Here is a 21,564-nt window from a genome sequence, read left to right on the forward strand (position 1 = left end):
ACCGGAGGAATCCATCAAAATAGTTTCTAAGAAATATGTTTTAAGACGGTAAAACGGTGGCGCTATGACGAAATTGATAAACGAGCGAAATAATGCATCACACAATGTCCTGTTTACATAGAATGTCAAATGTTCTTTACAAATTGGCAATTAGTCTGCCTTTTAATGTTTTACAACATCTTGAATAACAATATATCACAATAAAGGATTTTTACATGACACTCTGACTGTTGTATCTAAATTAAAAACAATATTTTGTGACGTTTATTGCATAGACAATTGAGGAACTGCATGGACATATGATTTTGTAATTATTGTAGCCTAGTTCAACGTGTAAACATCAAAACATCAAACTAATCAGAGAAAAGCTAATTATATTAAATTGTTAAATAATGATCTGATGATTTCTCTTTGTGGACCTACCATGTCAAAATATGATAGGCAAACAGTAATTGTTTGATTTAATATATTTTATTGTAATCAGATGAATCTAGACATTCATACATAAGCAACAAAGCTACTTAAAAATGTTTTATTACAATTTAAGTAATGCTTTATTACAATTTAAATAATGAAAAGACTATTAATACATTATAGTAAAACGATATATAATAATAATAAAATACATAATATTCGAACCGTAGGGTGGATGGGATTATGTGAAAAGGTGATTGCCGCCCTCTATTTTTAATCATGCGCTAAACTTTTTTCAACATATAAATAAATAAAAAACTAGAAATTAGCCACTCCGAGAGTGCATACCCTACTGTAAATCTTTTCTACATAATATTTCTCCGGGGAAAATGTATACAATATCTGTATGTGTCTAAATGCTGTGTGTGATTTAGGCTAATTTCACTACAAGCATGTGTATGCGAATTTGGTGTAATGGTTATGTAACTAGCCTTTCAACTAACAATAGTTTCAGTTGGGGTGTGTCATTTGCACCCCAGATATTGAGAATTATTAGTTAATACACAAAAAAACTAAATATATAAATTTTGAACGACAATAACATGGGTATACAATTTTACTATTAGGCCCTATTTTGTGTCAGTTGAGGTTTTACAGACGTTTTTTAGACATGAAACCGTTGGTGGCGCTATTTAGGGCCACATTTTGGAGATTTGGCATTATTTTTCCCAATCTGGCATTATTTGAGGCAGGCTACTACACGGCATAATTTAAATTTTATCGCTGGCAACGCTGTCCAGAACGAGAAAATCCTATATAGTCGTACATCAATAATTGTGATTAATATATATTAGGGCTATTAGTATTAGGCCTACTTAGTTAAAATGGTAATTACACTAATTTAGATTTTAAGCCTATCTATTCTCGTACTCTACTCAACTAGCTAGGAGACCTAGACAACAAGTAGACCAGACCTTCTGGCCGGCCTAGTCTGAGTAGGCCATGTGCATGATGTGGACATGGCATTTAGGCGTAGGCCTAATAATATGATGGTGGTGGAGAATGCTGCACCTGGCCGGCCGCATTATTTTTATTTCCTATTAGGTTAAGGCAGAAGCTATAGAGGGCGTGCATATATCATGAATATTCATGATTCATGCCTCTGACGTCATATTTGCAAAACAATGTCTGTGTGTGCGATGCCCGTTCGCGGGGTGGGAGATCTGTACTCTTTTTCTCTCAGACACTAGGGTAGGCCTAGACCTGCAATTTTTGAAGTTTTATAAAAATAATGCATATATAAAACTTTAAAAACATTAAACTAGGTCATTTCTTGTCTTAAATGTGCGTTCTATTAAGGTTAATTATGATAAAAAGAGAAAAACAATGTAGCTCGCGTATCTCGTAGACGTTAGGCCTAGCTTTTTAGTTGGGCTTAGTTTTGTAAGCCCTAGGCCTGGAGCTGGTAAAGAGCGCTAGCGAACATAGTACGGTATCTAAAGGCGCCCTAGACTGACGTTGAATACATTTTCCTTTTTTGGCAGAATCTGTTAATATTGGCCTAACTATGATATAATTAAATCTGTATCACAATTGATTCTAATAAGGTGGTGTGAGTTTTAATTAATTTAAAAATTGACATGGACGAGAGATCATTTTCGATTACCGCATAACCAGGGTTTTCCGTGACATGAATATTTATGCTGGTTTTTAGGCCCTCTATAGTTTCTGCCTTAACCCAATAGAAAAAAAAATAATCGTGGCCGGCTATGGCGGCCAGCAAGAAAGATGCATGGAAGATAGCCTTAGTTATAGGCTAGACTAGGATGGCCTAGCTCGGGCATTCTAAAGGTTATTTATTTTTACTGTAATGTAAAAGAAGCATTTAAAATAATAATTCTTTCGTTTGATATTCAAGGAAAAACTTTTCACAAAATTAAAAAATTTTGTTTGTCTCCCTCTATAGATAAAAAATAAATAAATACAATTTCTAATGTGATCTTAATTAACTGATAAGTTTATATATTATTATATACAGCAAGTGTGAATATTGAAACGAATAGTTATTTTCAACAAATCCCACAAAATACTAAATAATTAATCTATTTCTGTACAACATGTTTTCCCAATTTGTAATTCTGGGCAATTTAAAAATGTATGCACTCTCCTTGTGGAGATATACTCATGAAATGATTACAAAATCATCAAATTAACCTTTGTTTTAACACTTGTAAATTTTAATAAATTAACATTGTAATTTATTGAATTAATTATATTAAATGTTTATATTTAAGAAGATTATCTAAGATTTAAGAAAGTATGTGAGATGTATTTTGCTTAAGCTGCTGCTGCCCAGCATTGTATGAATCAAAATGATCTATAATTTAATTGATTTGTTTAATTTAAAAAAAAACCTTTTGTTTAATATTATAAATATTAATAATGTGCAAGTCATACATTTATGTTTATTTTATTGCATTTTTTTGTGGCCAGTTCTGGTTAAAGATTTTAACTTCCACGTCAAAATGAAATTGAATTACATAGTTTCTCTGGCAACTGTTTCTGCTTTGTATCCATAAAACACAACTGCACCTGTTACGATATATTTGTACGTACTTTAGAGACGCATAAAAGAAACTACATTGCACATTTTTACGTCCCTTTCTCATTTTAAATCTCGTCAATTTCATTCAGAGTATTCCAGATATTTTTCGCTGAGAATTGCTGCGTAATCCCGCGATTCCCATCGGCGTTAACATGTCGTTTGTTACTGGTTAACGTTTTACTAATTATGGGTAATTTATTTTGCATCCTGTATCCAGGATTTTTAAATTATTTTCGGCTGAGAATCGCTATAGTGCACATAATGGTCAAACATATGTCCTTTTATTGACATTTACTGTATTTGTCAGTACTCATAACTTTACTTTGTCCCGATGTTAACGATATTTATCATCACTAACATATGCTTCCTGAACTACCCATGGTTTTTTTATAAAAGGAAATAATCTTGGGTCTTATCTTTATTTACAGGTTTAGAAAAAATCGTAGGTCACATGATCGTGAGTCTTATATCGGGGGATGACATTGAGACGTTGGAACAGATGCAGTTGCGCAATTTCAAGGTCTAATTTATTCTGGCAATCGACAAGTAATTATTTTTGACTGCATATTAAGAAGAAACAAAATAAAGACTATTTTCATCCGCACAGTAATAATTATTTTGATGTTTCCACTAGAGGTGAGTTTATACGCGCGACACTAGAGGGAGTATTTTTGTTAATGAATTAAAGATACACACGCTTGTATTAATTTATAAGTATGCTGTTTTGATCTTGCACATATGTGACCAATTTCCTTCTTGTGAGTACATAAAATTGGTAACAGGAAGAACCTTAACTTTGTTACTGTATTTGGCTATAAAGTAATTTGACAAAATGGTAATAACAATGTACAAACAGGCTATACTGACATGTTGATTTACACAGACTATTAAGCTCTTGAATTTAATGCGTTAATGTGGAAGGGGTTATTATGAAACACTGGGGAAGGGGTCTGTTGGACTAATACATCGGGGTAAAGGTTTAAAATAAAGCGATTGAAAACAATCATGTTAAAAGAATTGTCGAATAGTTATTCCATCATTGCTCCTTAGATTTAAATACTAGGTAAGAGTTATAAGAATTAGAAAGGGAGGTGAGAAGGAGATTGAAATTAAAATTTGTTGTTATGTATCAAAAAATAAGTAACAATCGTATTAAAATACATGACACATTTTATTTATTTTAATTTTATTTTATTCAGTTGACAACCAACAGCAATGAAACCACCACTAACAGGTTGAATCTAAACATAATAACAGGGAAAAATTTCATTTTAAAATTTTGTATAGCAATATTGCGAATCAAACAGATTTTTTAGTCTCGAATCATAGTTTTCTATCGTATTTTTTGCTACACAATTGTAGAAATGTGTAGCAAGAAGGTTGTTTTGTATAGCTTTTTGCTATGCTACACTGGCGAAATTATTCCCTGAATAAACTATAATAATACATTCAAATAAAGCAACAATAACATAAACAAAGATCGGAACATTATAGAGATTTAACAATGTTACCCTTAAATACATTTAAACATAAAATAAATCAATATACAAAGTAACAAGCAACATGTGTTAGGTAACCGCTGGAAAATTCCTCGTTTTGTACTGTACATTCAACACGACCACAAGGAACGTGAAGCAAACACTTACTGCGAGTATGAGTTGGTATATTCAACTAAAACAAAGCAACAAGAGGACAATCATAAACAGAATTGAAAGAGTTGTATAAAAATACCATATCAAAAACAACTCTCTGATTTTCAAGAGAATAGGACAAGTGCGAGTAAGGAATCTATAAATGAAAGTGTATCTATCTGAATGGTATTATTGTTGTACCTGCACAGTAAAAGTTCTATTTAATGGAACCTTAATAAATACTCAAAGGTTCTAAGAACTTTACATTAGCCCAGACATTGGAATGGCACATGGCCTTACACTATTAAATAGCTCTATTGCACATTCAACGTTTTTTAATGTGCAGTGCAACATTGGTGAATTAAATTTACCTGTGGCGGCCGTCTCTAACAGTTCTACGCGCCATTCAAAATCCTCTTGTTGCCTTTAATTAATGGCTTAGCCCATCCAGTTTTTGAAATCTATTAAAAAAAGAAGCAGTGGATGAAAAAAGTGTGTTATTCAACATTTGTGTAATACTTTAATAGCACCTTTATATTCAACATGTACAGTTTTCATAGATTGTGCATTGGAGATGATACGCAGGACAGCATTGACTTTAGGAATTGCAAACGAAACTTTTTTCTGGCTTAGGTATGGCATTGTAAAAGTGAGCACCCAGAGCACTGGTACTGATTAATGACTGACAAGCTGTGAAACAATCCCATAGGGAACTGGATAAATAGTTCCGTAGCCACTTGCTTTGATGAATAGGGTAATAATGTTAAGCGCCTAGAGTCCTTGTTTCCCAATTACACACTCTTCAAATTGACAATTCTTACAAAACATAACAGCCTCTGTGATTTATCTTTATCAATCTAAAAATACCCAAAGTTATGTAGATATCAATGTTCTAAGATAGTCTACAAAATGTTTCAAGACCATACTGATTGAATTATAGTAAAGTTTGCATGTTTTGGTTAATGTAGAAGTTGACAGAAACTTGGCTTGATGAATTCATTAATTTGCCTTGATTTGTTGTGACATACAGGACTTTACATTTCCAGCTTGTTAACTTCAAGGACATAAAAAGTACATAATCTTGAACTTGACCTTCGATTTGTTCTTGCATGCAGATTACATGCAGAGTGAGACCTCTAAAGTTGCAGCAATATTTATTTCGTTTTTTTGAGATTGTATTAATTATAGTTTATTTGATTTTTTTTTATTATATATGATATAATTGTTTTAAAAATATTGTTAGCATTTTTAATTGTAACTTTAACAAGTTTTTGTAAGGTAACATCAATGAAGTAAGTGAAAACCCTTTAAAGAAGGACCCGTTTTTTGGGTTGACACAAAAGAGAACAAATAGAAAATGGTTTCAAAGATCCCAATTGATTCTGAACTTGATCAAATAGAACTTAGTTATCATTAAGTAATAATTTGTTACTGCAATGCAATCACGGTCTCAATAAGACCTCACTCACCTCAGAAGGTCTCTGTACATTTGACCAGGGGGGGGGGGGGCCATACCTCCCTAATTTGACTAAACTCTTTGTGGATAATAATGATCAAGAATCGGTGTCATTATTAACTCTCAGCTTTTGCATATTCATGAGGTTCATTATTCAGTTGTTTTACTTATTCATCATTAAATATTCTCTAGCCTGAATATATAAATTCAATAAAAATAGATCTGAAATCCCATAAATAACTTTGATTTATAATTATTTTTGAATGACATTTATTTTTCAAAACGTGTGTTGCATGCCAAAATAAATTATTTTGATGTAAGCAGTACATTTTGTTCAAGGGCATCTCCAGGAAAGCAGGAACTGGTACGTTTATATTGGGGTTTATATTGGGGTTTATATTGGGGTTTTTTGGTAACGGAGTATTGAGTAAAAGTAAATTATCTAAAGTTTTGTCTACACTATCAAACTTGCCCATATATGGACATGATGATGTGATATCACTGCCATATTTCGGCATATCACTACCATATTTTGGCATATCACGCCTTTTTTGTCAAACTAGTTTGATAGTGTAGACCATAAAGATATTATAGTTCATGTGTAGGCAGGGCTTTAATCTTCTACTATTTGTAGAAAACAAACAAAAGTAGTAAATGGCAAACAAAAACTTGGATGTTTAGAAATCAAAATTCCATTGTATACATTTTTATTATTGGCTAGCTTTACATTTTAAAATAGTAAAAAGTATCAAAAAATAATAAAAATTCTCATAATGTGTAAGCCTACTGCATTTAAAAAAAAGTTATTTGATTTTTTAAAACATATTCTCGTTCCCAAATCCAAGAGGAAACTGACAAACTTGTATAATTTAATTTAGACCTTTTTTAAACAGCTGAAATAACTTTCTCATAGTTTGTAATATATATATTTTAGTTGCCTTTTTGGTGTGCATTTCCTCAGCAGGGAATAGACACTATGTCATCATCAATGTCCTATGTAACAACTGCTTTATTTTGAGTGTTAACATACAGACCTTGTAACCACCATCTCAACTATTTTATAGTATATTCGTCTGGTTTTATTGTTTGTAAAACTATTTTTTTATGTTATTCATAGCTTGCAGTAATTGTTATTCCCATAATTATTACTGTTAGTACGATATCGATAAACTTTTCACACATGGGTATGCTAGACCTACAACTGTCCGCTAATATTTAACAAAACAAAACCCAAAAACAGTTGCCCAACAGCCATAACATTCTCAACCATAAGAAGGTGTACCAACGTGGTGTAGGCCTACTACTACACACCAAGACCTACTGTACATCACAGTGGCTTCTAATTTTTTTTAAGTCATGTGTACCGCCATTTTGACTGATATTCAATAAGGTGTGAACAACTGGGTGTGACTCAGGATTGCAAGGCTAACTACTAGTTGAACAAGATATTTTCCCATGACTACAGGATCCAATTGTGGTTAGAGAAGGGCTAAAAAGTGCAAATACCCTAAACTAAATTAGAGCTAAATACAGAGCCTTGGAAGGCCACAAAACTTTATATATCAAATCTGGCGTTTAATGAATGGAAACAGATTCATATTTATTTAATTGTTTTACTCTGTCTGTCCTTAAACTTTTGTCAATATGTATAATTTTAGTGACAGTTTAACACATTTGTGACTGGCGAGGTGTTAAAAGTGCCACCAATTTAATTGTGTAATTAAGCATTTCTTACTGTCTGATCTATACATCGTTGAATATTTATTGTTTAAAATGTATTTGTTTTTGTTCATTCATCCTCATTGAATTTATTCGGATCTTGCATAATGCAAATAATAGGGGATGAGATGGAACAGTAAACCAGGGTAGCCCCTACTCTTACAAAAGATTCCAGCAGGGTTCTTTAAAGTGTGAGTCAGATGTGTGGACTGGACCACCAGTTTTAAGTCCTTAACTGAAAAGACCCCTTTAGGACATGGTCAAGGAGAGCCTTGAACCTGTACCAATATTAGAACTATGATTTGCAGCACCACTTGCCCTTAATCGCTTGGCCACATGACTCGACATTACATTCAGTAATTCCTCAGTGCAAAATGATGGCTGTGAAAATTACATTTTTTTGTAATAATTTTTGTTTAGAATTCATCTAAAATTAAATCAATATACTATACAGTACAAGATAAACAACTACTTTCTTAACTTTCAATATATTGTATTGTAATAATTGAGTTGTATAAGAATTGAACCCAGGGACTGGGATTTGAGGCAATTACATCACTAAGCTACTATACCATGTGATAATACTCTAAGGTCTCACATGGATTGATTGATTGAATGAAAGTGTTAATTCCACAAAATGATAAAGCAAAACTTAAGCCTTAAATAAAAGAAAACCACAATCCCCCACCAGGGTCAACATTTAACCAGTTAATCTTCTCCTCTTCATGGGATTTCCATAAGTAGGGCCTAGAGTAGATATACATTCCACCCACCTCCCAATCTGTACATATAAAATTTCCCAGAAAAAAACTTTCATACACTTAAATATCTAATCCCTGTATTACTTCCTACTGGAGTCTCATCTTCCTTCTTCACCGGATCCACCATCTGGCATACTGAAGCAATTCCATATTTTCTATATTAACATCTGTTTCATAATTGGAAAACCATATTGTTGGGATAATGTAAAGCTATTTTAGGATGGGTTATTAAGACCTGTTATACTAGTTTCACTAGATGTAACCCATACAATACAAAATTGATTCAACAATGAAATTTAAACAATAACATATAAGCTCTAGGTAGAACAGGAAACGTACTTGAACTCTTTAATTTGAGGGCAACATTGAACTAGAATTACATATTTCTTCTAAAGCTTCTTCTTTAAGACAAAACTAAACGACCTTATCTCATATTTGTATGCTGATGTTCACTAGATGTAATAAGTTGCAGGTTTTTACCTTTTCTGTTTGAAAAAAAACAAACTAGTACGTTAATTTCGCCAGCATCCATAATATCAACAACTGGGTGTCTTGTAGTCGTGCTATTTTTGGGTCTACAGTAGGCCACTACTATATTTCACCAGGCCATCCATGATTGCTGTTGCAGATTTTGTTCAAGTCGTTATGAAAGATTTAGAAGAGAAACAAAATTACATTAATAACTATTTTCATCCTGTACTCTTTAAAAAATAATAAAATATAATTATTAGATACCATAATGCAATTACAATCATTTGTAAACTACCTTTATCATCAAGTTACATAATACTGTAATGTAGTCTTAAATAATTTGTTACATCCGTTTAATTAATGCAATATTGTTAAATAAAATCTGTTATCAAGTACCATATCAATACAGCCACTTTTCTGCTGCATTTTCTAGGGTCATTAGCAGCCTCCTAGCCTCTATCCATGGATGCTAGCCTTCTACGTGACAACATATTTCCCCGATTTGTATTCATATTGCAGTGTTGCATTTTAAAAATAATTCCATGTTACAGAAACAAGAAATGCTTCTAATTGCCTTTCGTTAATTTTTTTTTTTACGAGTTAAACGACAAGGTTAGTTCAGAGCAACTACTTCAGATTGTCACATGATCACTTTAATTTTACGGGGAATTGTTATGCTGCTGGGAATTCTCACCCACGCTTTTATACCCCTCTTTTTTGTTAACGAGCCACACGACTGCAATCGCATTCAATTAACTAATCTATATTTAGCTGATTCTGGCTCGCATCTCATCGTGGAAGCTCACGTCATTAGCGATGTTTTTGTAGCGTTGACTGAACCCGAATTAACTTGAATCATGCAGGATATGTCTTGGTTAAGTTGATGTAATGTTAAGACAAAGATGTTTATTAACAGTACTTTTTGAATTGGAATTTCACATTCCAATTCTTATGTACAAACATTTATATATATGTGATTCCATGATCGATACTACAGTAAATAAAACTATTGAGTTTATTTCATAAGAGAAATATTTAGTAAATATATATTTAATCAATTTTATTTTTATCTTTACTATGTTATTAAAGTGTAATTTAAATTAGAAAGATGCATTATTATTTCTTAAGTTGTGTTAATTTTTTTTACAATAATTGTTTATACTAAATTATTATTGCTTATACTGTAGAACCCCTATTAAGACAAGTGTTAACGAGGATGTCCCCTGAATAGAGGTTTACATCGGTGTTAAAACCTATGCCTTCATTTCACAGAAACATTTCACTTTAATAGGGTGTCCCTAAAATAGGAGTGTTCTAAAGGAGAGGTTGATTGTCAGAATACGCTGTTTATTTAAGGTTAAATAAAATAAAAGTAAATACAATTTAGGGCCTACTGTAGATCAAGTTGTCCAAAACTGGTTAATAATGTAGGCCTACAAATAATGCTCACACCAGAGGAGCATAGAATTAGGTCCTTGCAGTGGCAGTTCCACTGTGATCAGAGCACAGGCAGTTGCAGATGATCCTAAACAGTGTACTAATTAGCAAGTTCCTCTAAGTCTATTCTGAAGGACAATTTCCTTTTTCCTGTCAAAAAAATACAATTATTAATTCAACATACTGAAGTTATTACATATTATGCAACAAAAATATTATTTTAATGTTCAAAATAACAGGCTTGAAAATTATTTGTCAGCGTTATTAAGAATTTGTGAAATTTATTTGACAGGCCTGCAAATAATGTCCAGAATTATCTGTACAGATGTTTCATTATCATCACTTGTTAAAAGACGAAAGCGATAAATGCGTTTCCTTTTACAAATTTCTGCAAAGTCACAAAAAGTAATTTGATGAAGGACAGAGAAGAAGATCGCCAAAAAAATTGTCCCATCTCATCATTATGTAATTAGCAGGATACGCATGGTTGATGATGTCTTTACTGCTTCTGTTGTTTGATGGTGTCGTTCTTGCTGCTTCTGTTTATTCTGCTTCTGTCATTGTTGTTTTCTCTGCTTCTGCCATTGTTGTTCTTCTGCTTTTGTCATTGGTTTTTTTTTCTGCATCAGCCATTGTTGTTTTTCTGCCATTGTGGTTTTTTCTGCTTCTGCCATTGTTGTTCTTCTGTTTCTGTCATTGTTTTTTTGTTCTGCTTCTGCCATTGTTGTTTTTCTGCCATTGTTGTTTTTTCTGCTTCTGTCATTGTTATTTTCTGCTTCTGCCATTGTTGTTCTTCTGTTTCTGTCATTGTTTTTTTGTTCTGCATCTGCCATTGTTGTTTTATGCTTCTGCCATTGTTGTTTTTCTGCTTTTGTTTTCCCCGTAATCTATCATTCTTTTTTTTTTTTGGTCATGTATTGCTTTTGTGTTTAATTAGGTGTTTTTGTTTTGGTTACTTCTTTGTTTTTTGGGGTGAAACTAAAAGTGAAACAAATTAAAGAACAAAGTATAAAACAAAGAGTTTGCACAAAAGAAATGAAAAACAATCAACTAGGGCTGGATAAACAATTTATATATATAAAAGAAGAAGAAATTTAATTACAATTTGTATAATAATTTGGTTTTAATTGTGTTATACTGTTTCTCCCAATCTTTTTATTGATATAGAAAAAAAACCATTCTGGTTAAAATTTGTATACATTTAATATTTAGGAATTACTACTAGGCTGTTGTAAATTACAGGCAAAGATTTGTTGCCCTTCTACCGCCTAGAAAGTGCCTATCATGCGCCTGTCATTGGCATGGCCATTGTTTACTAGGCTATATAGATCCCAATGCCTAAGATTTTTAAATGTAAACAGCACCCTCTATAGTTTAAAATATTTAGAACTTTTTTTTGTGTCCTCTTTGTTTGTCGTCCTTTATACACAATATTTCATTTTTCCAATGGACAACTATTTAAAATGGGGTCCTATCTATGATGGGTTTCCCCCCTCCCCCACTATCGCTAATCCCCGAAAATATGCAGGCTCTTTTGATACTTTGCTAAATCTCTTCTAATATGAATGAAATATTTCAGAATCTACTATCAGATAAGAAAGCCACAAGATCTTGCCGGTTTAAGTTAATTGGATTTCACTTGGCTTTAGTTTAATTTAGTTTGGATCAAAACTATATAAAATATGGTGACCTAATTCAGTACTAAATTAAGATATTCCTCAACACCATATAAGCCGTCAAGACTTTACTAGATCTCCTGAATTTATAAATATTCATGACCAGATCTCCTGAATTCATTAATATTCATGAGTCTTCATCCATACAGTTGAATATGTGTTAATGTCATATTTCTCGGTATTGTCGTGAATTTTTTCTTTTAAACGGTCAGAAGTTCTAATTTAACATGTTTCAGGTTTTTAATATAATAAATATTAATTGTTTAAAAAATTTTAGACAACTTAAAAATTTGAGATAAATTATCTCATTTTATTATTTATTTCAAGACTGGTCTCCTCTAAAGCTCAGTACAGGACCATAATCAGCATACTTTTTCAGAAAGAATTTTGTGTACATATACAATGTATGTATATAGGACCAACAACTTTATGTCCCATTCAAAGGACGAAGAAATGAGTAAAAGTATATTGCCTTGGATATACTGTTAGCAATATGGCAGATCCCTTACCATTACGGCAAAATAAATTGTCTATTTCTTTGGAAGGAACAAAACTTCTCTAATTATTTTATTGGCATGAGGACATTTCTTATTCTTACTGGTAATGAACCAGAGTTGTCATAGTCCATTCCAGGAACTTTCTAACTGATATTAATGATAATAATAGGATTATGAATAAACATTAGGCATAATTAGCTGTAGCCACTTACAGTACGGAAGTAATATGCTTCGTAATCCACAACTTAAACGTCTTGTTTACACGATGGATTTGCTTTTGCGACGGATACGCAATCATTCCAGATAAAGGCCTGTTTTGGCAGTTTGTTTAAAAACAGACATTTTTTACGGTCAAATTAATAACCTTAAAAGCTGTACAGGAAAAGTGTTAGATCGGCCTTGCGTTTGTCAAACTATGCGATAACGTGTTCTTCGCGATAAGCCGTTAGGCAGTAGTCATCGATGTGATGTTGTCGGCCTGTTCCACACTTGTGTTCATCCATCAAACGATCAGAGCGTAAGATAACGCCACTGTTTGATTGCTCATCAAATTGGCTGTCTTTCGATAATTTCCTTCTGAAGTCTGTCCACTCATTTAGTGCTAGTCATCGATTTACATGAGTCATTGGGGGTATTCGACAGTCAATTTAATTCATTTCTCGTCTAAATTATTTATAATAAATAAATCGTAATAATAAAATTTATAGTAATAACCAGAAAATTATATATTGGAAGTTTTTGTTTAAATTGAAATATTCGTAGTAGTACAGTAAGTCTGATTCCCAATCTTAATCTTCACCCAATTTTTATTTTTCCATAATTTTTTTCTCTGCCAAGAGACAAGCCTGTAGCCAAGATTGTTACAGGGAAAGTTATCATTTTCAAAAAGGGGCAAAAATTGTCATTACCATAACTTCCGCTGAAAGTGGCACTTCAGGAAAAGACTTTAAATGTTCATTCATATTTATTCAGCAATATAAATATTTACATTGTTACAGGAATCTTGCCTCATCCTTCGGATGGGATGTAAGGCCGTTGGTCCCGTGTACTTAACAGTGCACGTTAAAGAACTTGGTACACTATTCGAAAAGAGTAGGGGATCGTCTCCCGGTCTGCTGATCTGGTAGGCGCTGCACTGCTGGCTGCCGTGGGTCCGTGGAGGGCCTAATCTGAATTTCCTCAGTTGCCAGTTAAGCTTGAGGACAAATATAAATACCTTTACCTTTACCCTTTGAAGAAAAAAAATTATCAGAAATAAAAACATAAAATTAAGTTTTAAAGGTACATTTCATTTCGAAACCTGAGCTGCACTGACGAGATCTAATAAGATTGAAACAGTACTGTCTGCAGATTGCATATATATATATATATATATATATGTATATATATGCAATCTGCAGACAGTACTGTTTCAATCTTATTGATGTATATATATATATAATATAAAACAAACAATACATAATTATGCATGTACACGCACAGCACGCATAATATATGCATATATATTTATATACGAGTGAAACATTTTACATACAGTATGTCTCTTTTAACATATTTTTTTAGTATTTCATTTAGAATTGATTCAATTAGGATATTCCTTTGTTATTTGTAAAGAACCAATTATTAGCCACTAAAGTTAATATTATATAATAATAAACCAGTTAATCTGGTCATAAATACTAGACAATGTAAAGGTTATCCCACATCTGCAAAATCAAAAATCATTGAATAATCAACATCTGGTATATTAAACATTTTGGATTTCTCCACATCTGGAATTGCTTTTGAGGGGATTTTCTTTGCAATTTTCCCTCAAGAATCTGCTCTTATCTCTTCTGACATATCGACACATTCTCGCAATGGGAATTGGTTGTTTTAAAATTAAGTATCTTATCTATCGACACTGTGGTGAGATTGTACATGTGTCCGTCCTTGCTTTGATAAATACATTAAACGATAAAAACCCTTTTTTGGGGAAAAATTCACGTCTTGTATCATCGTAACCTCGAAAGTGTATGAAAGAATTATATTTTGACACAAACAAGGGGATCCTAATTCCTTAGAGTCCCATAGAGTAATACTGTGTTTTGCTTGATAAGATATTGAACAGATTATTTTGCTACATGAAATAGTTTGAGGTGAAAAACATTGGGAATCACTTTCCGCTGTTGTTGAAAAGGCACTTTTTGTTTTCAGCTAGGCTAATTCAGTCATTGCAAAAATGAGAAGTTTTTTTGGAGTTAAGGACTGAGTTTTATGTGGTTAAGCAGATCAGATGTTTTTTAAGTATGACCAGTGCTAATTTTGCCATCCCCCAGCCCCCCCCCCCCCCCCCCCCACACACAACTGAACTATAATGTTGGGATACTGTACAATTAAAAATTAAGAGGTGGGTTTATACACCCTGAAAGTTTAGAAGTTTGTTCTATCCATAGATTTAAATATTGATTGAGATTCTTTATTTTTTTCTATTTGCTTCTCCCTGTCTACTCAAACCACTCAGTTTTGAAAAGGCAATTATTGTTTTCAACTATCGTAATAACTAACTGACGGATATATAACCAGGGATGGACTAATACACAAGAGAAAATAGCGGAGAAATAGGTATGTTTACCTACCTCCTCTCTAGAATTGTTCACGTTTTTTAAACTTGTAATGGTCATGTGTGGTTGTATCTACTAGATTTCTGGTTGAATATACATACTTTAAAATTAAAGGCTGACATTTTTATCACAGTTCACATTCTTCTGCTGGCCAGGAATTCAATATTGCGTGCAGTAAAAAAAATCTTATTTTTAATACCTACATTTTTCACAAATGAATACGTTCCAAACAATGTAATGCACATCTTTTGATAACATGAATAGGATGCGTGACATACTAACATCAATTTTATCTAGACTAAAAAAATAATTAAATTTAGGTTAAAAGACATTACGGCTACAAACAAGATTAAAATAAAATACCCATTAATAATTTAATTTATACCCGGCTTTATGCAGATTAGAAAAAAAAATAATTTAAATTTGTTGGCATGGCACATTGACTTCTTTAGCTCTGTTTACACATTCTCTATCAGAGGTCATGTTTTTGCTGCGAAAAGTTATTAAATATGTGAATAAATTAACCCCAATTTCTTGACAGCAGAAACAGGACAAATTTTCAGTAACCAGTTTAAATGCCACCTTGAAAATTACGGTTACAACACCCAATTGAATTCGGTGCTAGAACGCCATTTAACGTGCTGTTTGCTGCAATGCAAAATAACAGTTTTGACTGACAGCCACTGCAGTAACGTTTGAATTGACCACCAGAGCCCTTTGCATTTTGGGTAATGCTACAATTTCAACAACCACCCGCTGGTCTTAATGGTTATTTAGGAGCACAAATTTATTATAAATGCAATTGATATTCAGTATGTAGAAACCTTTAAGATATTGTTGCATTAATTAACAATATGAAAGAGAAGAAAAGTATAAACTTGTAGTTTATATTGAAAATGAAATATATTTATTATTTTAAAACTCAAACAGTTTTGTAGTAGAAGTTGTACAGTTAGTAGTATAAATTGAGTTGTTTATCAACACTCTACAGCAATGTATATTTAGTGACTTTTATTCTAAAATGTCATCACCCCTTAACACACTTAGCAAAGTTGTCATTGTAGGTGTAAAAATGTCCGGTCATGAGCCTTGAACGTGTTGGTCAATAATGGACAGCGTAATTAGCCATCATTCACATCCCGAATTCATAATTTACTTAGCACCTTCGCTTTCCTGTACAGCGGCAATCGTCTAATAAACAACATCATCCGAAAGTAACAATGTGAAGCGTATTGATAATAAAAAAAGATGACAGTTTGTAATTGAATAGTATTTGGCAGGAGTTGGTATGACAGCGCAGCAGCCATGGCTGACAGACAGAGAGTTTGCAAAGATTGCCGTCGCAATTATCCTCTGACTCATGCATTAGGATTTAAAATGTTCGTCCTGTGCGATATGTTGCCGATTACCCTTGTTTTATTGTGTATGTATAAGTTGATTGATCTAAACAGGAGTGTAGGAAGATTTTCTCAAAGTCATTTTTTATTCTTCACTGGAAATGTAATTGTCTTATTTTTGTTGCAATTTAAAATCATATTTCCAAAACACAAGGTTTGGGAGTTATTTTACATTAAAACATATAAAAATATCTGAATTAATATAAAGAATTATATTTGTGGAATACAAATTTTCTTTTAAATTTAAGAGATTTTAAAATCGATTCCAAAATAAATTCTAAAATGTTCAAGAAGATCAAATATTGCAATTGCATCCATTCCATTTAAGGATTTTACACTCTGCCTGAATATAATTTTTTTTCACAAATATTAATGAATGTTGAATGGATATAAACATTTAATGAGGACTGTGTTAAATAGGATAAGCTTTCAATGAAAATATTCTACTTATTCAACAACAATAAAGTAGTAATACAGTACAAACCGTTCATGTATTTATAACACACCTACTCTTTAAAAGTAAACTTTATTCAATTATTCCGCTGCTTTTATCTTTAATCAACGTCAAAGGCTAGACAATAGACTAGGTCATTAAAATCGGAATCTCACCAATTTTGTCCACAAAGTATAGATGGCACACACTACAGGTTGTCGCCAACTTTGGGTTGCACAAAAGTTATAACTTTTTACTTTAAAGCTGCGATGTAATAGCATCATTGAATAGAACTAATGAGAATGACCATGATGAACATTAAACCAATCAAATAACAATGGATACACATGTACAATGATGTGTTATAACAAGGCCAATACGTGGCTGTAGTCGCATGCTCAAATTTTAGTTAGTGTTTACTAACCAACATAGTGGCCTATGGAGTCGCGTTTGTATGCGACTAAAATATATAGTTAGTAACCAGTTCCATAGGCCTGATTCTTGTATTTTCAAATATTAAATGGTATTCATTATACCAACAGTGAAGCATTATTTTATATTAAGTGATTGACATGTAATTAACATTAAATACGTCAATCTGCAACCTAATTTAATTTCATTATTAATTTTCACTTTGATGTCGTTCTTCAATTTTAGATAAAAGTTACTCTTATTTTTAGTTGTTTTTTGTAGAAATGAAACCTTATGCAATGATACGTGTTGAAACGTTTCCATTTTTGTACAAAAATATAAGATTTTCGAGAGCTAAACACAACATACTTTTATACTTAAAATCCTCCCCTATGGAATTAAGCATTTGCTGTTAGACATTCGTTGCGCTTTAAATAATAAAATATGTCACTTATCAATCTTGCATGTTGATTCGATTGAATTTAGCATTAACTGACCCCCAGATGAATTTAGTTGTCAAAGCATGTATGACCTTTGACCCAGTATAAGTCTAGTCTTTATCCTAGGTTTAAAATTTAACATTTACTTCACAAAAATAGTTTTTCTGTTTCATTCTTTTAAAATTGATGTCAAATTTTAATCGTCTAACATTTTCCCAAGAGAATTTGGATCAGTAGTTCCATATTCCTGTGGGATAGTTTCGAAGACACTTGGTTCCCCTTGTTTTGTGTGTGCTCTTGATGGGCGGACTTGCGAGTCCGCGAGGAGAATCTATGGCGCCAGACATAATTTTATCAATACACAGGGCGTAGGATTGCTAATCTCTCCCTAATACCTATCAAGAACGGTGTAATGTAAACCACATGGTAAGTATGGCAACACTTATGTTATTGTTCAGAACATCAATGTAACATTGTTTTTATATTCCCTTCTCAACAAATGACTGTATTAAATAGCTTTTGAAAATATATACTTTGTAAAGTTAATAGTACGAGTTGAAATGAAACTTATTTTCAGCCTACCTAATAAGATTATCTGTACAAAATACATGTACTGTAGGCCTATTTTTTTAAAGTTTGTCTGTCTGTTAAGATTGTTTGCTTCCCTCTATTTTTTGTTACCGCCACCCAGGAGATTATTTTCACACCTCGGTTTGTTTTTTAAAATAAGTTTAGGTCCTTATTTTAGATTATACACAGCCATGCCGCAATGTAAGCCAATGTTGAAATTATGCCATGTTAAAATTTCCAGCACTTAATTTCCAGCACTTAATTTCCAATTCTTAAGTTCAATTCTTTTCCGAAAGTAGATTCTCATTATTTGATTAGAGGATTGTAGATCACATGATATTCAATAAAATATGCCTACGTCACCAAGAGTGCAATTTTGATTTAATGTGAGTGCAATTTCGTTATATGCTAGTGCAATGTTGTTATAATGTTAGTGCAATTTCGTTATAATGTGAGTGCAACTTTGTTATAATGCCAGTTCAATTTTGTTGTGATGCGAGTGCAATTTTGTTGTACTGTATGCAGGTGCAATTTTGTTATATGCGAGTGTAATTTTGTTATAATATACTGTAAGTGCAACTTCATGCGAGTGCAATTTCTTTACATGCAAGTGCAATATATCCATAAACATTTATTTTCAGTAATGACATTACTTGGGAGAGCAAGTTTAGATAAAAATATGTTTTTTACTCAATTTAGGCAAATAATAACTGTTGATAAATGATTTTCTTGTGTGTCTCAATGAATAATTTGTGTTTTGTGTTCAATGTCTAGTTGTGATGTCACAAACTTCACATTCATGTCGCATCTCAATTTGACAATACTTGCAAATATATGGATATATCTTTTTCTTTTCTATTGAAATACTCATTTCATTAGGAAAATGTTGGCTTGTATAGAGACCATTTAACTATAAACGTAACTCTAATCCCGCTAATATCAGTTCTAAAAGCACTTTCGAATTGCAGATGATGATGCACTTCATTATCTGTCTTATTCAATGGTTTTGTATTAAATCTAATAGTTGCATTCTTATCACTAAATGAGTTTTTCTGTTTCTGTGTATTTGAATTTGAGGAAACTTGAGTAACGTTACAGGCGATTTGATTTCACTTTTAAAATCATTCTTCTTGGTTTTTAAAAAACATGATTTTGCTTAGTTTGATACAAGTTTAACTGTAACGCTCCTATTTATTTCTCAGTGTGTAATTTTATTATTAGTAAAGCAAAACCTCTCAAAAAGGTATTGTACCGGTAAACATAAAAATTCTTTGGCCATGCACTTCTAAAGCTCCATATATGGACATGATGATGTCATATCACTACCATATATGGACTTATCACTACCGTATTTGGGCACATCACTACCATATTTTATTCACATCTTAATGTTTTGTCAATGATAGTGTAGACAGAGCTTAAGATGTAATCTTTGTCTTTACTCCTTATTTCTTCTCCTTTTTCCTTGTAACAGTATTTTTGTTTGTTTTGTTTTTTAGTTAAAATGTGTCAAACCTTCCCAGGACCATTGCGGTTATTTTGATACCCCATTTGTAAGCATGTGTGAACATACATATAAATGCTCCCTTGTCTTATAACGTAGATAATTCCTTTTATATAACACTTTATATTTTGGCATCATTCTAGTAGCACTTTAGTCATCTTCAAAAATCCTCTCAAAACATCATTTGATTTCCAATATTTGTTCAAAACACTTGCGTGATGATCTATCAAAAATATAGCACAGTGAAATTTAAAATGGAGAACAGGTCTCAGCGGAAGTTCATCATCGCCATCAATACCGGAAACATCACGATATTAAGTGATCATGTGACGCGGTTGTTACCGAGATAGATTGACAAGTCTTGATGTGATTACATGGTTGTTGAGATTGTTGTTACTAATGCCTGCGTTACAGTTGTTAAAGTGTTGCATTGCGTAATCGTTACTTTTTAGGATACACTATAATCCTCTAAAATATCTACTGTCTGTTGTAAACATACCGTATACAGTACCATACTCCTAATGCGTGTGTAAGCTTGTCTTTCTGTTGAAAAATCCCAAAAGAACAGTTTCTTCCAAACATTGTTTTGGTAGTTTGTTCATGTTTGTTGCAGCCTAATTATTACTCAAAATTAAATTTGTTTCTTGTTTTGGTGATCGTTTGTGGTTAGGTACGTAATGACGTCATTATCTGCAGAGAGTAGTCAGATGTTCGCGCCATCCAGAAAACTTCTGAGGTGAGTTCAAATTGAGATATTTTTGCAGCTAAAAATTGTGTCAATCAAGATCGGAGTCAATTATGTTGTTTGAGATTATGAAATTGGCTTTTTTTTTTTTCCTTTTTTTTTAATATGGATTTAATGGAAAAAATATTCTCGTGCTCACTAGAAACATGGAAGTATTACAACCATGATAGAAATGATCCCTTTATCTGTAAGTGCAAAAAATGTGAAATGAAATTTTGTTACTGACCTAGATCTAGGTTTTTGATAAAGAGGGGGCAGATATGGGAAAAATAATCGTCTAGGGGGGTCCAGAAAATTGTTTTTTTAGACGCCCGGAGATAGCATCTGAGGCGTTTTGGCCAGTCGATTCTTGTCATATAATTATCTGAATATAGTGGGTTTTATAGACCATATTTAATAGCCTATATGGAATTGGGTTTTTTTTGCGCCTAAAGCCTGTTTTCCCATCGCAAATTTTTACACATTTTTTACGCGATCGTTAATGGTTTCTTGGTTTACTTTAGGAAATTGAAAAAGTTACGGGTTTTGATGCTTCAACCCAGCTGGTCTAGGACATGTTTTCGCTGATATCTTAATCTAGTTTTTACACTAAAAACAAACATTAAATTAAATTGTTTTTATATTAAAATTTAGTTTTACTTACACTTGTTATTTTGAAATATCAGATTTTAAAAGAGTACAAAAAACATCATCGCGTTGTAAAAAATCAAGAATTGTCAGCACGTACGTATTTTTTCACAAACAATGATGACGTAATTTATGAACTATTTGATTGGTCAGTCAGTTTTACCGAT

This window comes from Antedon mediterranea, chromosome 8 (assembly GCF_964355755.1).
Source record: "Antedon mediterranea chromosome 8, ecAntMedi1.1, whole genome shotgun sequence".
Lineage (NCBI taxonomy): Eukaryota > Metazoa > Echinodermata > Crinoidea > Comatulida > Antedonidae > Antedon > Antedon mediterranea.